The 9334-nt window shown below is 50.7% G+C and overlaps 1 protein-coding gene across 3 annotated transcripts in view; it reads left to right on the top strand.

Moving 5' to 3' along the window:
- Positions 1-773: 773 nt before the first annotated feature.
- LOC138662619 (spermatid perinuclear RNA-binding protein) overlaps positions 774-9334 on the top strand; it is a 144838-nt gene continuing 136277 nt past the window's right edge. For all 3 annotated transcript variants that reach the window (XM_069748445.1, XM_069748444.1, XM_069748442.1), the window contains exon 1: positions 774-826. The gene's annotated coding sequence lies outside the window, so the exon portion shown is untranslated. The remainder of the gene's footprint in view (positions 827-9334) is intronic.

Here is a 9334-nt window from a genome sequence, read left to right as displayed (position 1 = left end):
GCTGGGCAATATACTACGTGGCTGGGCAATATACTACGTGGCTGGGCAATATACTACGTGACCTGGCAATATACTACGTGACTGGGCAATATACTACGTGGCTGGGCAATATACTACGTGACCTGGCAATATACTACGTGGCTGGGCAATATACTACGTGGCTGGGCAATATACTACGTGGCTGGGCAATATACTACGTGACCTGGCAATATACTACGTGGCCGGGCAATATACTACGTAACTGGGCAATATACTACGTGGCTGGGCAATATACTACGTGGCTGGACAATATACTACGTGGCTGGGCAATATACTACGTGGCTGGGCAATATGCTACGTGGACATGCATAGTCTAGAATACCCGATGCGTTAGAATCGGGCCACCATCTAGTATATATATACACACGCTATATATACCGTCTATAGACACACACAGTGTATACACTCCGGTAGGCTCCCGCCTGCACAGCCCCCTGACCCTACACATGCTGTGACCGGATACCGCACCGACACATCAATAGTCGCGGCCAGTGAATGTGGTACTGGAGCGGTCCTACGACTAGCAGCGGCGGTACAGGCGGCAGCGCGCCCTCAGGTGCAGGCTCGTCCTCGTCCGTCAGGCGCGCTCCCCCGCTCAGGTGCCTGCCCAGTGCGCGAGCTCACTGCGCGCTCCCCTCAGGTGCAGGAGGAGGGGGCGGGGCTGCAGGAGGCTTGGCGACCAATCAGAGCAATTAGCGCCGTCACGTGCTCGGAGCTGGGCTCGCGCCCTGTTTAGTGTGTGAAGAGGATAAGGAGGAGGAGGCGGCGGAGCATCACCGGGAGACCGGTAACTAGTGCTGCGGCGAGGAGGTCACCGGGGCGGGGGGAATACCGCGGGGACTGGGGTCTGAGCCTCTGCCGGGGAGGCGTGAGGCTGCGGATAGCCTGTGCTTAGAGTTGTCCGGAGAGTGGGCATCCGCGGCAGTCCGGGCACCGTGTGAGGGGAGCAGCGGGGACGGGCGCAGTGCGACCTGTCAGCGGCTCCTCTGCGCCATCCGCATCCTCCGTCCTCCCGTGTGTTGGGGATGCGCGTGTGGCGGAGCGTCCGCTGCACAACTTACTGCGAGCCTTTGTGCCGAGAGCATCCCCTCATGTGCGGGGCTGCCGGGGAGGGATGCTGGAGAGCGACCCCGGGACATTCCGCACCTCACAGCCGTCCGCACCTCACAGCCCGCCGCACCTCACAGCCGTCCGCACCTCACAGCCGTCCGCACCTCACAGCCCGCCGCACCTCACAGCCCCCCGCACCTCACAGCCCCCCGCACCTCACAGCCCCCCGCACCTCACAGCCCCCCGCACCTCACAGCCGTCCGCACCTCACAGCCGTCCGCACCTCACAGCCGTCCGCACCTCACAGCCGTCCGCACCTCACAGCCGTCCGCACCTCACAGCCGTCCGCACCTCACAGCCGTCCGCACCTCACAGCCGTCCGCACCTCACAGCCGTCCGCACCTCACAGCCGTCCGCACCTCACAGCCGTCCGCACCTCACAGCCGTCCGCACCTCACAGCCCCCCGCACCTCACAGCCCCCCGCACCTCACAGCCCCCCGCACCTCACAGCCCGCCGCACCTCACAGCCCAGCCCGCCGCACCTCACAGCCCCCCGCACCTCACAGCCCCCCGCACCTCACAGCCCCCCGCACCTCACAGCCGTCCGCACTTCACCGCACCTCACAGCCGTCCGCACCTCACAGCCGTCCGCACTTCACCGCACCTCACAGCCGTCCGCACTTCACCGCACCTCACAGCCCCCCGCACCTCACAGCCGTCCGCACCTCACAGCCCGCCGCGCCATGTGCACAGGAGCTGTAATGTATATAGTGTAGTGTGCACGGTGCCTGTACTGTGTATATAGTGTAGTGTGCACGGTGCCTGTACTGTGTATATAGTGTAGTGTGCACGGTGCCTGTACTGTGTATATAGTGTAGTGTGCACGGTGCCTGTACTGTGTATATAGTGTAGTGTGCACGGTGCCTGTACTGTGTATATAGTGTAGTGTGCACGGTGCCTGTACTGTGTATATAGTGTAGTGTGTATATAGTGTAGTGTGCACGGCGCCTGTAATGGGTATATAGTGTAGTGTGCACGGCGCCTGTAATGGGTATATAGTGTAGTGTGCACGGCGCCTGTAATGGGTATATAGTGTAGTGTGCACGGCGCCTGTAATGGGTATATAGTGTAGTGTGCACGGCGCCTGTAATGGGTATATAGTGTAGTGTGCACGGCGCCTGTAATGGGTATATAGTGTAGTGTGCACGGCGCCTGTAATGGGTATGTAGTGTAGTGTACACGGCTCCTGTGCTGTAGTGATGTGGACCTGTATATAGTGTAGTGTACACAGCTCCTGTGCTGTAGTGATGTGAGGCTGTATATAGTGTAGTGTACACAGCTCCTGTGCTGTAGTGATGTGGGCCTGTATGTAGTGTAGTGTACACGGCTCCTGTGCTGTAGTGATGTGAGGCTGTGTGTAGTGTACACAGCTCCTGTGCTGTAGTGATGTGGGCCTGTATGTAGTGTAGTGTACACGGCTCCTGTGCTGTAGTGATGTGAGGCTGTATATAGTGTAGTGTACACAGCTCCTGTGCTGTAGTGATGTGGGCCTGTATGTAGTGTAGTGTACACAGCTCCTGTGCTGTAGTGATGTGGGCCTGTATGTAGTGTAGTGTACACGGCTCCTGTGCTGTAGTGATGTAACATAGTAACATAGTTAGTAAGGCCGAAAAAAGACATTTGTCCATCCAGTTCAGCCTATATTCCATCATAATAAATCCCCAGATCTACGTCCTTCTACAGAACCTAATAATTGTATGATACAATATTGTTCTGCTCCAGGAAGACATCCAGGCCTCTCTTGAACCCCTCGACTGAGTTCGCCATCACCACCTCCTCAGGCAAGCAATTCCAGATTCTCACTGCCCTAACAGTAAAGAATCCTCTTCTATGTTGGTGGAAAAACCTTCTCTCCTCCAGACGCAAAGAATGCCCCCTTGTGCCCGTCACCTTCCTTGGTATAAACAGATCCTCAGCGAGATATTTGTATTGTCCCCTTATATACTTATACATGGTTATTAGATCGCCCCTCAGTCGTCTTTTTTCTAGACTAAATAATCCTAATTTCGCTAATCTATCTGGGTATTGTAGTTCTCCCATCCCCTTTATTAATTTTGTTGCCCTCCTTTGTACTCTCTCTAGTTCCATTATATCCTTCCTGAGCACCGGTGCCCAAAACTGGACACAGTACTCCATGTGCGGTCTAACTAGGGATTTGTACAGAGGCAGTATAATGCTCTCATCATGTGTATCCAGACCTCTTTTAATGCACCCCATGATCCTGTTTGCCTTGGCAGCTGCTGCCTGGCACTGGCTGCTCCAGGTAAGTTTATCATTAACTAGGATCCCCAAGTCCTTCTCCCTGTCAGATTTACCCAGTGGTTTCCCATTCAGTGTGTAATGGTGACATTGATTCCTTCTTCCCATGTGTATAACCTTACATTTATCATTGTTAAACCTCATCTGCCACCTTTCAGCCCAAGTTTCCAACTTATCCAGATCCATCTGTAGCAGAATACTATCTTCTCTTGTATTAACTGCTTTACATAGTTTTGTATCATCTGCAAATATCGATATTTTACTGTGTAAACCTTCTACCAGATCATTAATGAATATGTTGAAGAGAACAGGTCCCAATACCGACCCCTGCGGTACCCCACTGGTCACAGCGACCCAGTTAGAGACTATACCATTTATAACCACCCTCTGCTTTCTATCACTAAGCCAGTTACTAACCCATTTACACACATTTTCCCCCAGACCAAGCATTCTCATTTTGTGTACCAACCTCTTGTGCGGCACGGTATCAAACGCTTTGGAAAAAATCGAGATATACCACGTCCAATGACTGGCTGTATATAGTGTAGTGTACACAGCTCCTGTGCTGTAGTGATGTGGGCCTGTATGTAGTGTAGTGTACACAGCTCCTGTGCTGTAGTGATGTGGGCCTGTATGTAGTGTAGTGTACACAGCTCCTGTGCTGTAGTGATGTGGGCCTGTATGTAGTGTAGTGTACACAGCTCCTGTGCTGTAGTGATGTGGACCTGTATGTAGTGTAGTGTACACAGCTCCTGTGCTGTAGTGATGTGGGCCTGTATGTAGTGTAGTGTACACAGCTCCTGTGCTGTAGTGATGTGGGCCTGTATGTAGTGTAGTGTACACAGCTCCTGTGCTGTAGTGATGTGAGGCTGTATATAGTGTAGTGTACACAGCTCCTGTGCTGTAGTGATGTGGGCCTGTATGTAGTGTAGTGTACACAGCTCCTGTGCTGTAGTGATGTGGGCCTGTATGTAGTGTAGTGTACACAGCTCCTGTGCTGTAGTGATGTGGGCCTGTATGTAGTGTAGTGTACACGGCTCCTGTGCTGTAGTGATGTGGGCCTGTATGTAGTGTAGTGTACACGGCTCCTGTGCTGTAGTGATGTGGGCCTGTATGTAGTGTAGTGTACACAGCTCCTGTGCTGTAGTGATGTGGGGCTGTATATAGTGTAGTGTACACAGCTCCTGTGCTGTAGTGATGTGGGCCTGTATGTAGTGTAGTGTACACGGCTCCTGTGCTGTAGTGATGTGGGCCTGTATGTAGTGTAGTGTACACAGCTCCTGTGCTGTAGTGATGTGGGCCTGTATGTAGTGTAGTGTACACGGCTCCTGTGCTGTAGTGATGTGGGCCTGTATGTAGTGTAGTGTACACAGCTCCTGTGCTGTAGTGATGTGAGGCTGTATATAGTGTAGTGTACACAGCTCCTGTGCTGTAGTGATGTGGACCTGTATGTAGTGTAGTGTACACAGCTCCTGTGCTGTAGTGATGTGAGGCTGTATATAGTGTAGTGTACACAGCTCCTGTGCTGTAGTGATGTGGACCTGTATGTAGTGTAGTGTACACAGCTCCTGTGATGTGGGGCTGTATATAGTGTATTGCAGGGGTGTCAAACTGCATTCCTGGAGGGCTGCAAACAGGTCATCTTTTCTGGATTTCCATGTGTTGAACAGGTGATAATTTAATCACCTGCACAGAATGATTCCAGCACCTTGTGTAATGCTAAGGAAATCTTGAAAACACGCATGGTTTGAGGCCCTCGCGGAATGCAGTTTGACACCCCTGGTGTAGTGTACACAGCTCCTGTGCTGTAGTAATAGGTGTCCAGTGACATCTGTGCTTTTCTTCTTCCCTGTCCTTATCTTCTAGGACAGGTCACTTGTTGCTGAGCAGTCACCATGCAGTAGATCTGCTGCTTTGTTGTAACCCTTTATTGCCTGACTAGATGGTGGCCCGATTCTAACGCATCGGGTATTCTAGAATATGTATGTATATAGCAGCCACATAGTATATAGCACAGGCCACATAGTATATAGGAGCCATGTATGTGCTATATACTATGTGGCTGCTACATGCATGCATGCATACATACATACATACTGTAGAATACCCGATGCGTTTATACAGGCCACGCAGTATATAACAGTGGCTACGCAGTATATAACACAGCTCACGTAGTATATAGCAGTGTGGGCACTATATCTCTGTTAAAAAAAAAAAATTAAAATTAAAAAATAGTTATATACTCGCCCTCCGGCGTCCAGCGAAGCTGTGCCGATGTGCGCACGGCTGCCGCCAGCTTCCGTTCCCAGGATGCATTGCGAAATTACCCAGATGACTTAGCGGTCTCGCGAGACCGCTAAGTCTTCTAGATAATTTCACAATGCATGTTTGGGAATGGAAGCTGGCGGCAGCCGCGCGCGCCTGGGCGGACTACAGAAGGTGAGAATAGCAGGTTTGTTTTTTTATTATTTTTAACATTACATGTTAAATGGGGGCACACAGGGTTAATAGCAGCATTACCGGAGGTCCGTTAATGCTGGCATTAACTCTGTGTGAGTGGTGGAGGGTATGGAGCGGGCGCCGGGCACTGACTGTAGGGGAGTAGGGAGGGACTAATTCTCGGCCGGACTGTGCCCGTCGCTGATTGGTCGCGGCAGCCAGGACAGGCAGCTAGTGAGATCAATCAGCGACGCAGGATTTCCGGGACAGACAGATGGAAATACCCCTTAGACAATTATATAGTAGATGACACTGGTATTTAGTACTTTTAATTGTGAGCAGTCATCTTTACAAATCCTGAGCTTGCTGTTGAAACTGTATCCCCTGTGTGCGCACCCTCAGACAGGAGTCGTTCTCTCCTGTCTTCATAGTTGTCTGCAGGCAATTAAAGGGTCTGCCAAATTTGAGGAGGTACAGTACAGACCAAAAGTTTGGACTCGCCTTCTCATTTAAAGATTTTTTTTGTATTTTCATGACTATGAAAATTGTACATTCACACTGAAGGCATCAAAACTATGAATTAACACATGTGGAATTATATACTTAACAAAAAAGTGTGAAACAACTGAAATTATGTCTTATATTCTAGGTTCTTCAAAGTAGCTACCTTTTGCTTTGATGACTGCTTTGCACACTCTTGGCATTCTCTTGATGAGCTTCAAGAGGTAGTCACCGGGAATGGTTTTCACTTCACACATGTGCCCTGTCAGGTTTAATAAGTGTGATTTCTTGCCTTATAAATGGGGTTGGGACCATCAGTTGTGTTGTGCAGAAGTCTGGTGGATACACAGCTGATAGTCCTACTGAATAGACTGTTAGCTGCTTTTTTTCTTGTCATAAGGCCGGTTTCACACGTCAGTGGCTCCGGTACGTGAGGTGACAGTTTCCTCACGTACCGGAGCCACTGACACACGTAGACACATTAAAATCAATGCATCTGTGCAGATGTGATTGATTTTTTGCGGACCGTGTCTCCGTGTGCCAAACACGGAGACATGTCAGTGTTCGTGGAAGCGCACGGATTACACGGACCCATTAAAGTCAATGGGTCCGTGTAAAACTCGTACCGCACATGGACGTTGTCCGTGTGCCGTGCAGGAGACAGCGCTACAGTAAGCGCTGTCCCCCCCACTGGTGCTGAAGCCGCGATTCATATCTTCCCTGCAGCAGCGTTTGCTGTAGAGAAGATCTGAATATTCCTTTTTTTTTTTTTAGTTTCTCGTGTTTAAAATAAAGCTCGATGTCCCCACCCCCCTCCCACCCCCTGTGCGCCCGCCCGCTGTTCTTAAAATACTCACCCGGCTCCCTCGCTGGCTGGCGCTGCTTCCTGTCCTGGCCGCACCTTCTACTGTATGAGCGGTCACGTGGGGCCGCCGATTAGTCATGAATATGCGGCTCCACCTCCCATAGGGGTGGAGCCGCATATTCATTACTGTAAATGAGCGGCCCCACGTGACCGCTCACACAGTAGAAGGTGCGGCCAGGACAGGAAGCAGCGCCAGCCAGCGAGGGAGCCGGGTTAGTATTTTAGGAACAGTGGGGGGTGGGGACATGGAGCTTTATTTTAAACACGAGAAACTAAAAAAAAAAGGAATATTCATATCTTCTCTACAGCAAACGCTGCTGCAGGGAAGATATGAATCGTGGCTTCAGCACCAGATGCTGGTACATGTGGTACCCAGCACGGTGCGTGTGGTACCCAGTGGGCACATGGGCGGCACACGTGTGCCACACTGATGTGCCACAGAAGCACACGGATAATTCCGGTACCGGAATTATCTGGACGTGAGACTGCCCTAATACAAATTCTAAGTAAAGAAAAACAGGTGGCCATCATTACTTTAAAGGGACACTGTCACCTGAATTTGGAGGGAACAATCTTCAGCCATAGGGGCGGGGTTTTTGGGTGTTTGATTCACCCTTTCCTTACCCGCTGGCTGCATGCTGGCTTGCAATATTGGATTGAAGTTCATTCTCTGTCCTCCGTAGTACACGCCTGCACAAAAATGGGGCTCCACCCAGATGTCTGATTTTTAGACTGGCGCATAGGAGGAGGTGGATGAACTTTTTTTTTTTCATATCTTCATGTACGAGAAAAACTGACAGTCAAATTAGAAAAAAATTTGGGCCTTTTTTTGTGTACATGGAAAATACTGACGTGTGAATGGGGCCTTAGGGTTGGGAATTTGTCTTGAAAATCACATGACTTTCAACATGACAAATAACACAAGAGAATTTTCTCAAGACTGATTTGTGTGTGTGTGTATATATATATATATATATATATATATATATATATATATATATATATATATATATATATATTCTAATCTCTATATCTATCTGCCTCTACTATATAATTGTCTAAGGGGTACCTCCGTTTGTCTTTCTGTCTGTTCCGGAAATCCCGCGTCGCTGATTGGTCTCGCCAGCTGCCTGTCCTGGCTGCCGCGACCAATCAGCGACAGCCACAGTCCGGCCGAGAATTAGTCCCTCCCTACTCCCCTGCAGTCAGTGCCCGGCGCCCGCTCCATACCCTCCACCACTCACACAGGGTTAAAGGTAACCTGTCACCCCCCCCCCCCCCCCCCCCAGGCGTTTGAAACTAAAAGAGCCATCTTGTGCAGCAGTAATGCATTCTGACAAGGTGGCTCTTTTAGTTATTGCCTCCTCAGCGCTGTTTGTTTTGAAATCTGCCGGCGCCTGCGCTCTTTTGTCATGCCTGGGGCAGACGCAGTGAGCGCTGCCCATCTGTCCTCATATGCAGTCTCGCTGACTGCGCCTGTGTGGCCGCCCTGCTTGTGAATCCCAGCCCTGCAGTGTCTTATGATTTGCTATATGCTATATACTGTGTGGGCTGTGCTATATACTGCGTGGGCTGTGCTATATACTGCGTGGGCTGTGCTATATACTGCGTGGGCTGTGCTATATACTGCGTGGGCTGTGCTATATACTGCGTGGGCTGTGCTATATACTGCGTGGGCTGTGCTATATACTGCGTGGGCTGTGCTATATACTGCGTGGGCTGTGCTATATACTGCGTGGGCTGTGCTATATACTGCGTGGGCTGTGCTATATACTGCGTGGGCTGTGCTATATACTGCGTGGGCTGTGCTATATACTGCGTGGGCTGTGCTATATACTGCGTGGGCTGTGCTATATACTGCGTGGGCTGTGCTATATACTGCGTGGGCTGTGCTATATACTGCGTGGGCTGTGCTATATACTGCGTGGCCACTGCTATATACTGCGTGGCCACTGCTATATACTGCGTGGCCACTGCTATATACTGCGTGGCCACTGCTATATACTGCGTGGCCACTGCTATATACTGCGTGGCCACTGCTATATACTGCGTGGCCACTGCTATATACTGCGTGGCCACTGCTATATACTGCGTGGCCACTGCTATATACTGCGTGGCCA

The sequence above is a fragment of the Ranitomeya imitator genome, chromosome 2 (genome assembly GCF_032444005.1).
Source record: "Ranitomeya imitator isolate aRanImi1 chromosome 2, aRanImi1.pri, whole genome shotgun sequence".
Taxonomy (NCBI): Eukaryota; Metazoa; Chordata; class Amphibia; order Anura; family Dendrobatidae; genus Ranitomeya; species Ranitomeya imitator.
This window is presented reverse-complemented; position numbering and strand designations above follow the sequence as displayed.